Genomic DNA, 17,736 nt, shown 5'->3' with positions numbered 1-17,736 from the left:
TCTGCATTTAATCCAGTATTTAGAATATATCTTCAACTGAAATGATTTAATTCATTAAGCTTCATCAGCATAACCACCGTTTTAGTGAAATCAGTAAAAGTGACACAGCTTTACACATTACAGTAATTTTCCAACAGCGAGCCTGCACACGAGGTAGCTCGTTGAGGGTAAACAGAATACATTGTTGATTGTCTTTGTTTTAGGTTCACTAAATAAAGAAGAACAAACGGCTAAACTCACTCCGGCTATGGTAGGACTAAGAGTACAAAGCTAACAACGTGGACTTTCAAGTCAGGACAAATGGGGCATCCTTAGCTTTTATTGTTACTTTATTCCGCGCCTTAAGGGAGATTAGCTGCTCTCTATAAATCGGTTTGTTTGTTTAAGCTGCTGAAAAAATACAAAGTTACCATATATGTAATTCTCAGTAAACACCATTTATTCCCTATCCAAACAACACATTTACAGCAAATATTTAAGTAGCAGGGTCTTGGCTTGGTTTGGCAAATTACTAACCCTATTACGCAGGGTTTATTATATGAGCACAGGTTAGGAGAAAATTAAGTTTCCTCCTGACACTACACTCTGTATTCTATACAACCCTATAAACAGAGAGTAGTGTAAAGGTGGAGCTGTCAAAAGCAAGAGTCCTCAGGAGAGAGAAGGATCAGTAACAGGATGAGGTGCGGATTTTAAGGGAAAGGGCTCATTTGATTTGGATGGATGCCCAGAGCTGATGTAGTGGAAAGAAGTACATAGGAGACTGGCAAAAAAAGTATCTTTACGTTGGTTTTTCCTTTCCGTGACCTACCGTTGTACTTTCCTAATTTCTAATAAATGTGGTACATAGGCCCCAGCTTAACTCCCACTGCATTTTCCGCATCACCATTAAGACTTTTCCATATTCCATTAAACTTCTTCACGTTTGCTTTAAAACCGTGGTTCAAACATGTACAATTATTGTCACACCTCCAGAACCAATGTATGCTAGATTACTTGTATGCAGGACATTCACAGTTGGGTGTACTGTATTCTTCTGAACCCACTACGATGGTCTTTGGAACCTGGAAGAACGGATTGTATTACACTCTGGTATAAAAAACAGAGGGTGCCTGGCTGTGATATGCGTATAATAGCAGAAATCTATTGTTGAGGTAACCAGCATTGCCAAAGGCAATATGTCTGTCTGCAGTCAGGGATCACGCTGATTTAAAGGGGCAGGCGGTGCACGCAGGGGTGGGGGGGGGATTGAATTAAATTAAATACAAAATAATAATTTTAAAAAACCACTTACCTCCACTCCCGCGCCGCTCCTCTGCCTCCTCCCATCTTGTGGCAGGCAAGGCTGGCACAGGCTGTTCTGCGCCAATCCTGACACTGCTTAGAGCAGTTTATGATCGTTTTTTGTGAAAAGGTTTGCAGCTGCCACTGCTAGTGGGGGGGAGGAAGACGGGGGGTGCAACGCCCTTTCGCACATATGGAGGAGTCACCCTGTCTGGCTTTTTTACCAAAATGAAGTGATTCTTCATGCCTTTTGTATGATTGTGCAGATTCCCGAGAAGGTGAATGCAAAAATTAGTTAAAGATTAGATGGATTGAGGGATGAGTGTGCACAATGAACAATGGATGAGTGAGTAGGAAGATTCATGAGTGAGCAGGTGCAGATGACTGGATGGATAGATAAATGTGTGGGTAAGAAGATGAGTAACTGAATGGACGGCCATCTGGTAGTGGGGAGGCTATTTTCCATTCCAGCTGCTGCTGCGAACTCACCCATCCATCCACCAACCCACGCATGAACCCAGCTGCTCATTCACAATAACCTCCATTCACCAACTCTCATAACCAGTCCATCAGTGAGTCACCCTTCATTGCAACCCCAAGCACATACACAAACTAATCAATTAATTCCCACTAATTACGAATCACTTGCACTGACATTTGAGTAAACTGAGAATGTGGGGCAGAGAGTAACGTCTATTTCCTGAACTTCAGAAGAGTCCACACTTCCTCCTGTACCTTCGCCTTGCAATGAAGACAATGCCTGAATGAGATTTCAATGGGTACCCACACCGGTTTGCATTTGTCATCCAGAGTGAACTTCTTTGCTCCATGTATTGAGGCTCTGTGGAAAGTCCTATATTCGCAGGACAGGGAAACTTGATGCAGTGTGTAAAATAGCCTGCAATGTGTCATATACCCTGTGCTATACCAAGAACAGTATATTGTGCTCTGTATTCATGTTCTTCACCGTTCCTCGTGTCCTTCCCTGCACACCTTACCATGCACTGAGCAATAAATCACACCCTTTATTGTGACAAATGCCTTGCACTCAGTAATGCGCACTATACTCTAAACCATGCCTTATGCCTGCTACTTCAATCCATGCACTGTGCCATGCAGGGAACTGTACATGTAGGCAGATCCCCAGTTTGATTGGCAAAAGTGCTACGGAAATTAACAGTGTTTCATACAAAGCCTTACAGAGCCAGCTGTTGTGGCCTACATGCAGCTGGACGAGTATAAGGTGCACAATGGACATATAGGGACTCATACTGTCTACACAGAGATCTACAGACTTCTGTTTCACACTGTGGCTGGTTGAGGGGAGAACTAATATGGCCGGAATCTGCATGCTTCTTGCTTCTGTGCACCATAGATGTTACACGAATGCAACAGCAAAATCTAGATATGCACTTGATTGGCTTCTCAAAACTGCACCACTCTCTGGCGCAACTCACCATCTCCTTGCTGCCCCTTTATTGGTATGCCATGATGTCCCTTGCCACTGCTGGCTTGGTTGTACTGCTAGCCGAAGGTGGAGGGGTAAACTCACCATTGCTGTCAGAATCTGATCACCTATCAAGCACAACTGAGTGTCAATAAAAGCCCATAACAGGTCCAGTCTCCACAAAATGAGGACAAAGGTTTAAATTCTACTCCTTTCAAAAGAAGGGAGAGGGGAGGTTGATGCGGTCCGTCATGTCCTCCCTGAATAAAAACATATGTCAAAAAAATATGAATAGTTCCCACACCTGGACTGAGGGCAGAGCGAGATAAAGAAAATGGTTTGGTTTCTTATTCTAATGGTGCCAGGAATACCTCAGGATGTAAAGACCCTCATCCAACTAGGTGGCATGCTAAATCACTGGGCCCTGATCCATGCTAGGCGGATGGTGCAATATTCAGCAGGCCCTTCCTACAGGGGCACTTTGGAGATCTCTTTCCTACTCTTTTTTTGATTGTTCGTGAAACTAAGGTGGTTGTGGATTTGGTGAGCGATAAAATTGCCTGTAAATAACCCAGCAGGCCTTTTATTTCCAATATGGTGATCGACGTCAAGATTTTTAAAAAATGGACAAACTGAACCTTAGTTGTTTGTTGGTTTAACTAACTGGTCTTCGTGCTTCATTTCCGACTGCCTATAAAGGTCAAATGATGTTACTTCAGGACAAAAACCTGAGCAGCCTGCTATGTATGTGGGTAACTCAACCTTAAGTTATCCTCAAACATATTGTGATAAAAAGTTGCAAATAGCCCTCCAGCGTCCCCCGTCTGGGAACACATGTATCTGTGTACCAACATTTGTAATCTTACAAGGCCTCAGAGGATGCAGAAACTCAGCGCCTACCCAGTCTGTTAGCTGTGTCTGGACAGTGTGCCTGTGGTCAGAACCTGCCTCCGTTTACCAACCACTCCCGAATCTAAGATTCACATACCTTTCAACCTAGAGTGGGGCAGGATTCAATGATGAAGCGCGTCACTTAGGTGTGCAAGGGTGTTCACATCCTGAGTAAGACATTGCTGTGCCAGTGGAATAAGAAACAAAGCAACTTTATTTAGCTCCCTACCCTTAACGTAGGTGTGGGAAATATTTGGAATGCCACATCTTTTGAGATAGATTTAGGTTTTACTCATTCAATACATGTTACTGAAGAATGTAAAATGTCCTAGCCATCGAGAAGGAAAGTTTCAATCCCACTGCGGACATGGAGGTGAGGATTAAGCTTTCTGCTTAGCTGTACTATTTTAACATTAATCGTTTATGCCAACATTCTGTTATCTTGTACAGCACGCCCCGTCTCAGAGACCCCCCATTGAGGGGGTGAGCCACTAGAGGGTGCTGCAGTGGTTATCACATGCTGCAAACTGAATAAGGGGTAAAAAGGTCACTTTAATAGAACAGGGCTGGTAAGTATAAAACAACCTTGGCATAAAGCTTAACAAAACTAATTCAGGTCCTCACTAATAGATACAACTCCACCTAACCCCATCCCCACCATCTAATAAGATCCATTGCCCTTTCTCAGATCAACCTTGACCCAAAACCAGTAACCCTGTGCCTTAGTGTCCCCTTCGTATTGTTCCCTTTGCCCCTTCATCCTTTTGGATTTTCTCAATATCCCTGTCCACTCCTTATGGTGTTTCCATACCCCCTTCCAACCACTGAAATGTCTCTCATCTCCGCCTACCAGACCATTTTACCAGCGACAATGACCTGCCCTATTAAAATCTAAAAGCAAAAACAAATCTGATATTTTTTGAGAATAAGACTTACATAAAATATACCCATGAGACCCCTTAATTGACCAAAAACATTCTAATAAATAGAGCCCAAAAAAGGAAAAAATGCCTCTATTAAGGGAGGGTGGGAGGGGCTCAAAAACAACCACACCCTGACTCCTTGAGGTTTGACACGGCCAAAAGAGGCCGTCCACACTACACCCAAACTATATAAGGACTATGTTAAGCCCCACCCTACCCACACCTACAACCAATCATATTCCTCGTGTTGTGGATTGCACCACTAACGCCCAGTATGCCCAGGGGGAGACCGGGCAAGCCCTTGTTCCCTCCAAACCTCCATCGGGTGAAAATGGCACAATAACAACACACTGCAAACTGAATAAGGGGTAAAAGGCTGCTTTAATAGAACAGGTTTGGTAACTATAAAACAACCCTAATTTATGTCCTCACTAATACATAAAACTTCACCTAAACCCCACCTCCAACCTCTAATAAAATCCATTGCCCTTTCCCAGATCAACCTTGACCCAAAACCAGTACCCCTGCGTCCCCTTCTTGTTCTTCGTTTGCCTCTCCATCTCTTAGGACCTTCTCAATATCCTTGTGGTGTTTCCATACCCCCCCAACCACTGAAACGTCTCTCATCTCCGCCACCCAGGGAAACCCGAAGGGGTTTTCCTGCCCCAACAAATATTAATACCTTAAGATTCATAAAACCCAAAATTGTTCACCCAACAATTCCACAATCTTAATCCTCAACTCCAAAGTGTAAAACTCATTACCCAAAAAAGAAAGCTGTAGCCTATCTTGCCTGTATAATGATGCATCGGTATGAACAATTTCAGGATGTTGCAACACAGAAATGCCTTGCTGTCTACAAAAGCCCTTCATCTCCCTGTTCACGTTTTTCCTTTGCTTCTCAGTCCCAGTAAAACTATGAGCACCTTTCCAAAATCTCCTTGGTGTCAGCTCTGTCCATAAGATGTGAATGTCTGACCAATGGGAAATCAACCTAGTCAGATCCAATTCCATAGCTTTAAGGATACCCATCCCAGACAGTTGCAGAAGTCATTCTCGCCTAAGTGTAGAACCAACAAATCAGGGCAAAAACGATTTGCTAATCTTGTAGAAAGAATGGCTAAGAGCTCTCCTCACCTCATCCCACTCTTCCCTATCCACATAATCTTCACCCTTGACCCATCAAAACCCAGCTGCCCCCCAAAAGGCTTTGAATCTGCTTGCTTAGCTGCCCAGTGTATAAATAAGTGGCCAACGATCCACACCGAAGAACTTTCCGCAACCTGAAAAGAAAAACAAAATCACCCAAGGAAATTGTGAACGACAGAACAACAATTATCTATACTTTAAACTGACCCAACCTGATATATCTCTTGAAACATTGAGACCTCCATCAACCAACATCCATTAGCCACTTATCGCTCTTACACTCTCTTCTAGTATCTGTGGCCGCTCCAATGCGAAAAGAATGCGTACCGTAAACATTCTGTGATCTCCCCAACTTACCTAATGCAGCCCTCAAGACTGCTAACAGCTGGAAAGAACTTAGGAATGAACCATCCTCATTAAGAAATACATATTCACTCTTCATAGGAAGAAATGCAGACGAAAACACCAACCAACAACGCATTGGATAGTCTGGCTTGGCCATAGACTTTAACAACACTTCCCGGCCCTTAAACATCTTATCCATTTTAGACAAACTCAACCACAGCTTCAATCCACCGTGAACCAAACTTACCTGAGAATGCCGTAAACTGCAAAAAAAAAACTCGTGCCCAATAACTAAAAAACTCGAAAAGCACCATGATAAAGCCATGACATCCACAAAGATAACAAAGCTACCTCCCACTTAGAGAAACAAACCTGGTTCAATACCCCTAAAATGTCTTTCAACATCGCCCCAGAAATTGGATGTCTACGATCCAGACGCACACCCCCCTCCCTCGCCCAACCAGCCACAATCCAGCTACAAATGTTTCCTTCCATAGGATCATAACCCCAAAAGTACTTACCAAAAAATGAAAACTGCCATCTTACCTGATATCGTTACTGCTGCGAGACCTTTGTCAATCAAAGTCATTATGAAACAAATTGCATCCTCCCTCTTATATCAAGACATGTGGGGAACCATCAGCTACTTTTACTGTGCCCAAACCCTGTCATATGACCTCAATGTAGACGGAGCGTTGGATTGTCGAATCAACTGTAACACCCTCACATTCATAGATCCCATAGCTCCACTGGCAGTGGCGTCTTCAGTAAGTCCGCTCCGGGCACCAGTCCACAGAATCTCCGCCACTGTGAACGAGATAGTGCATCAACAATATCATTATTCACCCTAGGTACATAACAAACCTTGAACAGACTATTGAACTTCAAACAATAAACCAGAAATATACACAACCGCTTCAAACATGTTCTCCACAAAACCAGAGCAACCACTAAAGGAAAAAACTCCAAAAAAGCAATAATATGGTGTGCTTTTCTCCAAGCCTCAGGCCACAGCTCCAACCCAATGCCCATCCCAAAAAATACCAAAACCATGTGCACCAGCGGCATCAGAAAAGATCTGCATGAGCCAATACAACTCTTCAGCAACTGACAACATGATCATGCCATTGAAACCCTTCAAAAAACAAATCCACATCCTCAAATCTGCTTTAGTACCTGACTCAAGCCGAATTCTGTGGTGTTGCAAAATTGCACCTTTCAGTGCAAAGCAAAGCTGCTTAAAAAAGCTCTCCCAACTCTCACCACACGGCATGAAAGTTCAAATGGCCCAGTAAAGCTTGCACCTGTTGCAGCTCCAACTTATCCTTGGAAACTGCTTCCTCCAACAAAGAAATCAATGTTTGCACCTTTTCTACTTCACGGAATCCAACTCAGTTCCCAGAAACGTTATAGAAGTAGCGGGGCCTTCAGCTTTATCAGGAGCCAGTGGCACTCCCATCTCCTTCATGCATGCCAGAAAATCCACCAGACCTCTTGTACATACATTCGATCCTGAATTACCTACCAAGAAGGTACCTTCTGAATCCACACAGTGAAGACAGAAAGGGGAGGCAGCCCTTTCAATCACCCAGAGTTTGTAACATGTAAAGTATGTGCGATGGAGGTATTTTAGTTGTATGAGCCGTAGCCGGGATCCAATGGCTGAGCCTTCCAGGGATGTCCTGCCTTCTGTCCTGGCTTCATTCGCCAAAGCCCCAACATCCCGCTCCCAGGCTGTGCGCAGTGTAGCAAGGTAGTCAGGCATGTGATGAATCAGGGACCGGTAGCCCTGGGTGGTTTTATGTGTGCCTTGAACCCCTAGATGTAGCTTGGCCTCATGGGGGTTTTACTAAGAGTGGGGCTCCAATGAGTGAATATATGGAGTTAAGGCATGGTGAAGTAGGGGATAGCGGTAGAACTGGCTACAATGTAACCAAAACTTGTCTTGGAGGATGAGATCGGACATCTTTCAGAACATACTCTAAGGATGAAATACCTATAGTATCCCACGTGGAGAAGCCCCACCAGCGTTGCCACCTGAGGGACCAGTTTCACCACCCAAAACGGGGTTTGTGTCATAAGCCTCTGCCTCCACCCTATCTTTCCAAACTTCCTTTTCCAGCTTTGCAGAACCACCAGTATTGTGAAGGGGAAGTGGAAGCTGCGTCCACCCCCCAAACAGAGTAAGTGGTGGACTGCGGTACCCTGGAGGGCCCACCTCTTGGACAGAAAAGCAGGGTCACCCTGGGTGTCGCACAACCATTCAGTGATATTTATCAGATGGGACACCCGATAATAGGACTCGATGTCGGCCTTGGCTTGCCCCCATCATATGTGGATGTGAAACATTTAGTAAGGGCTATACAAGGGATGCCAGAATTTCATAAGAAACTACGCAACACAGACAGTATCATACGTAAAAAGGTGCACGTTAGGGGAAAAGGGTAGTTCCAGAGATGGTAGAGGAACAGGGGGAGAGGAACCATCTTAAATATAGCAGAGCAGCCCAGAAGAGATCAAGAACGGGCTGACCAGATTTTAGTGCCTGCTGTCAATTTACTGAGAAGTGACCAAATGCTCATCGACCATGCCCCGAAGGGCTCAGGAGTGACTAAATATGTGAAGCTACGCGTGTTTATCTGGAAACTGGAGGCCCATCCCAAGTTCTGGGACCGGGGAGTGGAGTGGATAAGATAGTAGGTTTGTTCCTATTGACGGACCAAGTGTTATCAAATATCTGGAGAATGAGCAGCACCCGGGGACCATAGGTCTAAGGCTGAGTCAAAAAGACCATGGCGTCATCTGCGTTAAGCACAACCCTGTCCACAGCACCTCCCCCTCCCACTCAAACACCTGCACTTGTGCATCTATACCAAGCCACTCAGCGAGGGCTTCTAAAGCAAGCGCAAAAAGCAGAGGGAACAATGACACTGACGTGTTCCCAAGTCCAATGCAGAAGGGCATGTACAGGGCATTATCTACTTGTATGTGGGCAGTGAAGTCAGTATAAAGTTTGACATATTTTTTAAATTTCGGCCCAAAGTGTAGCCGATGAAGGACTGAAAATAAATATCTCCAATCCACCAAATAAAGCAAATTGCAGATCACCTAGGGCTGCTGTTAGTTTCTATGGAGTCAGTCTTCGTTGAGCGTTGCCCTGTCAGTCAGCAATAGGTCATTGAGAGGCAGGTCTAACACAAACCACCAGATCTGTGCATCAGGCAGATGAGTGTGGGGAGCATACAGATTCGTGCAGAAAAGGGCAAACTGTTGTACTATAGTATCATCCACGGAGCGGAGGATTGGTGGGGGGTTAATGCTTAATACTGGAGCAGAGACGGTGGAGTAGCTTACTAGCTTTGTCCCCTCAGTGATAGATCCAGGACTGCAAAGCAAGCCAAAACGTCTTGGCCTCATCAAGATGAAGGTGGTGCAATAGGAATTCAACCTGGAGTTTATGTCGGAGGATGTCGGGGATCGCCTGAGTAGCGAGTAGCGTGTCTCCGGTCCCTGGACCAGGAACTCCAGATTCAGGACCATGTATCACTTCTGACATTTCTTTACATTCAGGTAACTAATAATCTCTCCCCACAACATGGGCTTTAGGGTCTCTCGTAGAGTACCCTTGGGCTGCACCAAATGGTGATTGTGGGCCAAATATGTGTCAACTGTCTTTCCCATCAAGGAGGTGACAGCCATGTTTTGAAGGGACAATAGGGTGAGACCCCAGCAGAATAACTGCAGTGAGTGGGCTGTGCGCAAGGAAAGGGTGATCGGTGAATAGTTTGATAATCCGCAGGGAAGGATTTAAGTGTCTAATGTTTTATGAAGGTCAACCTTTGGGAGGAGGAAATAGTCCAAACAAGAGAAGATATTATGCATCCCGGAACAGAATGCATTGCTCCTGTACCCCTGCTGGAATTCCCACCTAAAACTGCCATGCCCAATGCTTCCAAGAACGGCCACATCAGGGAGCGATGCTGCGTGGGGCTGCCTCCTTCCAAAGCCTATTAAGGTCGCCATGTATTACCCCATTCCATTCACCCCTTAGCACTAAGGGCCCTGCCTGAAGGGTACCAATGAAGTTTATGAGTACCTCGAGGAAGGAGCTGCTGAGTGGGGGCGGGGCATACACATTCACAAGTGCCAGGGTCTCCCCAAATAATTGTCCAGTGATGGCCATGTATCTGCTCTGTTGGTCAGTCCAGGCCTGTTGCACTGCATATGGAAGGTGTCCGTTGATGGGAATCTCAACCCTTCTGAAAGCCCCGCATGAAGCCTGAGTGAAAACACTGAGCACAGCTATAGCGGGTCAAGAAAGGAACCCTGTTGCCCAGCAAGTGTGTTTCATGCAAGAATAATATATCAGATTGTAGCCGTTTTGCAGCCCGGAGAACAGCTGTTGTTTTAATTTTGTCCACCAGGCCATTGACTCTCCAGGACATCAATTGTACCCGGCTGAGCCAGGTTGGGTCGTCATCAGCTATCATGTGTTGCAAGTGTATGAGTCACGACAGTATGTGGAACCACAGCAGCTGAGTGTCGTGGATGCACCCTTCACTGAAAGAAAAACAGTAACAGCAACTAAGACAACAACCAGAAATTCCCATCCCACCCACTTTACACTTCCAGAACTTGAAATATATGTCTTGTGGCCAGACAGCCACCCACGCGATGGAACCACCATGTCCCACTGGATCCCACCCCAACTAAACCTAATACAGGTGTCAACCGTCAAGCACCAATGTTGTAACGCACCCCTGCAGGTGCTACTGATCTTATAGTGGAGGTTGAGGGCATTAGGTAAGAGAGGCCTCTCTCAGCTGGTCGTTCCCCAGCAATCACGCCAGCAGGCCCCAAAATAAATGAAACTCAACAAGATTGTGTCTTTTAGTACTCATCCCCAAGCATCTTCAGACCAGGAGGCACAGTTCGCCATCCCAGTTGAGTCTACGGCACAATGCCATTGGCAATGCATCAGGGGCCTGTGGGCGGACGTTTAAGGAGGGTGGCATCGGGAGGATCCAATCCAGACCTGGCTGGGTCACCACCAATGTCCCCCACTCCAACTGAGACATCCGGCTTCCTGCACCACGAGGAAGACAATGCTTCCTGCGTCTCCCTCTGTTTCTCTTGTGTTGTGGGGAGGGCCCCTCAGTTGACCCCCGGGGAGAGAGAGTCTGTCAAGGAAGAGAGTATGCGGTTAGAGATGGCACCGCTCATCAGTCCACTGGAAAAAAACCTCCGGAGTCTAGAAGACAAAGGTTTGGGATTTGAAGATTACCTTAAATTTGACAGGGAACAACAGCAGGTACCAGATACTGAGACTGCATAGTTTATTTCTGGCTTCAAGGAACGAGCAACGTTGATCTTGGGCCAGCTTGGTGTAGTCCAGGAAGATCATTATCCTGTGGGATTGAAACTGGGGCAAGTCTTGAGGCCTGGTGTCCAAAGATTGGCTTGCTGCATATATATGGCCACTGTCAGAGAACAGGACAGAGCCGTTGGAGTGCAGGGCTCTAGTGCAGCAGGTCAACCATCTTAGGAGCCGAGGCCTCTCCACAGGGATCCTCCAGCCTCCCAAGGTAAGCCGTGAGGCAGCATGAGCAGTCAACTGCCTCGGGCTCAGACATATAGGAGGTCTGCAGGCGGTGGTGGAGTCACCGGAGATTCAGACCAGGCCACCCCCCAAGCACAGGCAATGGGCTTAGGTGTGGGGGGCTCCAAAAGTCAGCCTGTCGCTCCCCTAACCGTGCAATACGCTCTGGTCTCTGCTGGCCCAGCATGCCCAGTCCTGAGCCCTGGCCGCGAAGGGGCCTCACAGCAGCCGTGGGACAGGACGTGACCCAAGCACAGTCAACAAGAGTGTTGGGGGGTTGAGAGGTCTGCAAGATGCAGTCTGCTACTTCCTCTTGGTGTCCCCGGCTGCTCGGGTTACATCACTGCTAGTCCAACATGCCTGGTTCCGAGGCCAAAGAGGCAGTAACTTCACAGGAGACTTGAAGCAAGACATGCCTCAAACCCAAGCAATGGGTCCAGATGTGGGGGAGTGTCCCAAAGAAGCCATCTGTTTTCACCCTGGCCTTCGCTGCTTCTGGCCTGACACGCTCAGCCCCGGCAAGGCCACACCCGGAGCCCCGTGCCAGCATCCAGCAGCCCTCTTGGGGGGGCAAGTGTAGCTCAGTTCCAGTGGCACTCGAGCCATTACACATACGTTTAAGGGCACGGCCAGCCTCGCTCACCATCAACATCGGCACTGCTATCCTTCAATGCAGTACAGGCCTATGGTGTCCATAGACGAGGCATTGGTGCGGCTTGTCCCTGCCATCCTCCCGCCATGCCTGCTCCCAATCTCCAACCTTTTGGGCCGCCAAGGGCCCTGTGTGTTGTGGGGAGAGAGAGAATGGCAGTACTAGGTCTGGCTGCCATCTGTGGAGCTTGGACACCCCTCCTCCACTGCCATTATTGGTCAATTTTCCATCTATAATCCTATTCTAATTCCCTTCATTTAACATGTTTCTAACCACTCCAACATCATATTCCTGCTCAGCTTAAGGATGCGACTGACTGATGTGCACACTTTTCTGCTGGGCAATCTGAAACTTTCATTCTGGACCCCCTTATCCACTGCCCCGCTTCCCATGCCATCTGATACCATTAACTTGAAGAGCCTTTGCCCAACTCATTAACACTATGCCCATCTTTTCTGCATACTCAACTTTTCTCAAGTTTAACCAGCATGAGAAGAGTTAGTGTTTCTCATCACCACGCCTCTTCTGACGTCTTCTGTGCAAGTTTGCCACCTACACTGACTAAGGGCTTCCTGCAACTTTTTAAGGCATACAAATATGTCCTTCAAAAAAGAGAGTCCTATTGGCTTTGCCAATGCTTCTTCTGAACTTTTTTGTTCGTACTACGGCAAATCATAATTTGATCACAAAAAATGCCAATTTGATTTACAAAAAAAACACTGTGAATTAGCCGTAGTTTGCTGAAATAGCAATTAACAAAGGGTAAAACTGCCACACTATAGGGGCAGCATATACAGTCACAAACTGCAGAGAGAGACAGTTTGCCAACCAGAGAATAGAAAAACATTCTGAAATAACTGACAAGGTCGGTTGCACGCCACAGCCAGTGCTGGTTCTTGAACTGTTCAAACTACGCTAGCTGACTGTTTAAACCACAGGTCTACAACCTTTTGTGTAATTAGAGCTACATATGATCAATGAAAATCACTGTGAGCCACTAATATTATTAGTGTTATAACAGTGACTACATCAGACAAGACTACATTAGTGGCCACCATAGCCAAAGCTACCAGCAATGATCACCTCAGTACATCAGTAGGGATGCCAGCCACAATGTAATAACAAGCATTTGCAATGCAATGGGTCTCGCGTTTGCTTGAGTTAAAGCTATTAGGGTTGTAAACTCCTAACCGGACTTTACTTGCCACATAAACTGAAAAGTAAAACAGTTTCACATAAGCGAGCCGACGGCCACCATGAGCACAAAGCAAACACACAAAAGGAAACAGAAGTTTGCTAGCAGTGAAACTTATCGGCAAAAGTGCAATTATCCATGTAACTGGCAAAAGTGCAATTATCCATGTAACCAGTAGAAGTGAAAATATCCATGCAACAGGGTCGATGTCATGCAAAGCGCTCTACTACTGCCCAGAGAGATCACGCGGCCTACGAAATAAAGAGAAAAAGTAGTGCAGAACCCATACGGAAAACATGGAGCCTCGTATGTTTTCAGTAGTTGGCCGATGCGCTTAAGGCAGGCTAAACACAAGAAAAGACATGATGTATGCAAGCCTTTCACTAATTAAATCAAGCTAATTTTAAAATGCAAGCCCGCAAACCAACCAAAGCGATGGGCTTGACATGGGCGTGGTTAAAAGCCCACAGAGAGATTACACCATGGACAGAGCGCTCTGTACTCGAACCTAAAAAGCCTGTTCACATCACTGATTCTACTGAACACAAGATGCTGCCACCATTGTGCTCCTGTCACTTAATTCCAAATAATGGCACTAGCCCCTTACCTTCACAAGGGTAGTGCTTAGTGCCCCCATGTCAGTCTAAACATACTGCATTACCGTGAAACAGGCCTAGATTATGGCGCACACACATGATCTGTGATGGCCCATGACCAAAAAATCAGAATCAGGGATCCAGGTATTGAAGCAGCTGGGAAACTAATGGCAAGAGCGCATGTCCGCCACTGTGCAGGGGACATTCCATCCCAATAGTGGTATACAGACAAATACGCTAGTCACGTAAGCTTAACTTTTTACCTAAGGCAAAACAAAGGTAAACAATAAATAAGCACTGACAAAGCCAATAAGTCAATGATTTTTCATATATTGCAAAGCAGTTGAGCTGCTGTGCAATATAACAACGTTTTTAAAAAGTGGTATGATCTGGACAATAGTGAGCTCGCCAGACAGCGATCATAGAGAGGAGAAAAATGACTTATACCATGCAAGCCAGAACCAGAGCTTCCCATTCATTAAATGGCAACAATGCAACATTTTGGGAAGACCAGCTTGGGAACATAAATCAGATAATCGCGAGTATTTTTTTGCTATTGAGTATTAAATGTGCCAAACTGACCATCTTGTCATAAGGAAGCGCTACAAAAACATGATAGTTAAAACATACATAATTAAGTGTATTCATGTCAGTACTGCCCCCAGAACACTGTGCGAAAATCTTTGTGCAAAAAAAGGGTTAGTATTAGATTCAAAATTATGATTTGGCGGTCGTTAGATGTATTGTTTTCCGTTCTCGAAATCAGTGATGCTGCGCATTTTCTACTGTAACCCAGTATAACTATTTTTTTGCAAATCATCTGTTTTTGTAATGTTATGTAGAGCGCCAAGATGCTCCTTTTCTGCCTCTTAGCATCACAGTTACCCTCTACTGTCCCATGCCAGTGCTAGTTCAAGTAATTATATGGAGTGTAAAACAAATACAAACATACTTTAGAATTAGCATTTTATCCAGGTAGCATGTTAGGGGCTTAATTTATAAGGAATACATTTCATTAAAAGAGTTCTCTTGCTTCATCACAATGCCCTCAAACCTCCCCCCCCCCCCCCCCCCCCCCCCGCCCCCGTCCCAACCGAGGCGTAGGTGATGGTGAACATTTTTAGGTGCGTTCTGAAAAGGGCCGCAAGTGCCTTTTGTTTCTCTAAATGCCTCAATGCAAATGTTTGCAAACTGCTTTGCCATAGCAGAAGGTGCATTCAGGGATGCTTCGTCCAAATGCACTCTGTAACCAAAAGTTAATTCAGCATTATTTAAGCACATTAAACACATATTTATATATATTTTTAAAAGAGGAGGAATTGAAACTCTAATACTGCACAGAGCAAAAGTACAACCTTTTGTTGGCACTGCGTGCTCGCGTGAAAATAAATGTGTGCCCTCGAAGAGGGAGTGGTAGGGCTAATTAATGGCACACCTGTTTTTGCTAGAATATGCATGAATCACTATTTCCACGAATATACTGACCGCACTTCGTAATATATTTGCATCAGTTAATTTACACAAACGCGATTTTTGTCGTGAGAGTTGTACAATATGTAACAAAGATGGCACAACATATCCAGGCAATCACATACACTTGGTTGGGGGGACGTTTTTAAGAGTTCTCGGTGGCCCAGCTACACAAACAAAATGAAAATTAATGCCCAGGCAAAAGGTGGAAAGAACCGCAAACACACGTGTAAAGGACAGATAGGCTTAGAAAAACCCGCAGTGAACTCTGAGATGCAGTTGCTCCTTGTGTATGCACGGCAAATCCACGTCCCACACACACAACCCTACAATTCAAGCACAGTATGGGCGGAGACAGATCACACACTGCCACAAAGGGGTTTCGTTAATAGTGGGCTTTAAACCTTTTCTCAGTCACAACCCAAGTGGCGTAACTTCTGTCTATTGTGGTATCAGTGTTACGTTTTATAAGAAAACGTGCTTCTTACAAAGAGAAATAGATTGAGTTTTACAACCTGGAAACTTTATACTTGAAATTATTACTGAGGTTACCAGATGACGCCATACTACTAAATATACGATACTACAAATCTGGGTTTTCTTTTAACAAATATTCAGTTTGATCGAGTGAAGTGAACAAGGTCTACAACTCCCAAATGCATTAGAATGTTAAAATAAATGGATGAGCCTCGCTATATAAATGAACCAACGAAAAACTAAAACCCGAGAAGCTAAGGTGAGAAGGTCGAGAGCAGCAACAGATGGGGGAACAACACGAGCGAGGTGTGGGGAAAGAATGAGTGAGGGGGAGGCGGAGGGCTGACTGCAAATATGCACCGGTGGAGTACGCATGTATAAAAAGATTTTTTTTAAAAAACATTGGTAAAATAAAATAACGAACATGGGGAGGGGTTTGGGAAACAAATACAGGGGAGTTTGGGAAACAACAGTAAGAGGGGAGAGGTGATAGGGAGCAATGGAAAGACAGAACACATTCAGTCGTATGGAGTGACGGCAAGAAATGACAAGCATTTGCAATGCAAGAGGTTTTGCGTTTGCTTGAGTTAGAGCTTATTAGCATAGTAAACTCCTAACTGACCATTTTCTTGTAACATAAATTGTAAGAAAAACAAGCCTTTGCAATGCAACGGGTCTCGCGTTTGCTCGTGTTAGAGCTGATAGCATTGTAAACTCCTAACCTGACGTTTCACTGGTAATCAAACCTATCGGCAAAAGTGCATTTATGTACGTAACCCAAAAAAGTGCAATTAACTGTGTAAAGCACTCGACTTCTGCCAAGCGAGATCGCACTGGGAAAATAGAGAAAAAGTAGTCCACTGGCAGACAGAAAACAGCGAGCCTCGCATGTTTTCTGTACTTGGTTGATGCGCTCGAGGAGGGCTATCCACCGGAAAAGGCATGGCATGTGCATGCCTCCCACTAATGAAATCAAGCACATTCTAACAGGCAAGCCCACAAGCCAATGAGAGACACTGACGTGACGTGGACAGGGCTCCGAGCCCTTTTTAATTACTAAAGTGTCTCGCTTAGTGAAACGCATGCGCAAGCGCATGCGACGCAGGTTCGACCCTAAAAATGGCTTTGTCAATTTGAAATGCCTATATGTAGGTAATACATGCCAGTCATAGCTGCAGTGCCCCTTACATGAAAGTAATCATGTTAGTACTTAGTCTCTCCACATGATTTATCACTCACAAATCAGCATTAAATATCTTTAGAAGGCTGGGCTGCACATAGGAGAGCTACTCACAGATAGCTGGAGAGCTACCAGTAGCTCACAAGCTACTCGTTGGAGAAGCCTGGTTTAAACTAATGTAGCTGTTCAGGCACTGTGTCCTATCAACCTATTTAATACGTTAGATGGTCAGCTAAAAACTGTGATTTAGTATTACTTTTACAAACAACTACATCAGAATATTAAAAAAAAAAAAACACACACACACACATTAAAAACTGTGAAATCTGCACCATGACTGCGATCTTATATCACAACTGGATTATTTCCTAGCTTCAAGATATTATGTAGGTGTGTTACCAAAACGATAAGTGCGCGTGGACGGGTTTTAAAGGTTTAAAGTCAATTTTACAACGATGTAGTTTGATCTGACTTTAGAATCACAGAGGCCTCTTCTACCAATGGTTTGTCAGAAGCAGAAGAGGTCAC

Source organism: Pleurodeles waltl, chromosome 12 (genome assembly GCF_031143425.1).
Source record: "Pleurodeles waltl isolate 20211129_DDA chromosome 12, aPleWal1.hap1.20221129, whole genome shotgun sequence".
In the NCBI taxonomy this organism is placed as follows: Eukaryota; Metazoa; Chordata; class Amphibia; order Caudata; family Salamandridae; genus Pleurodeles; species Pleurodeles waltl.
The sequence above is the reverse complement of the archived record's forward strand: the minus strand, read 5'-3'. Positions refer to the sequence as shown.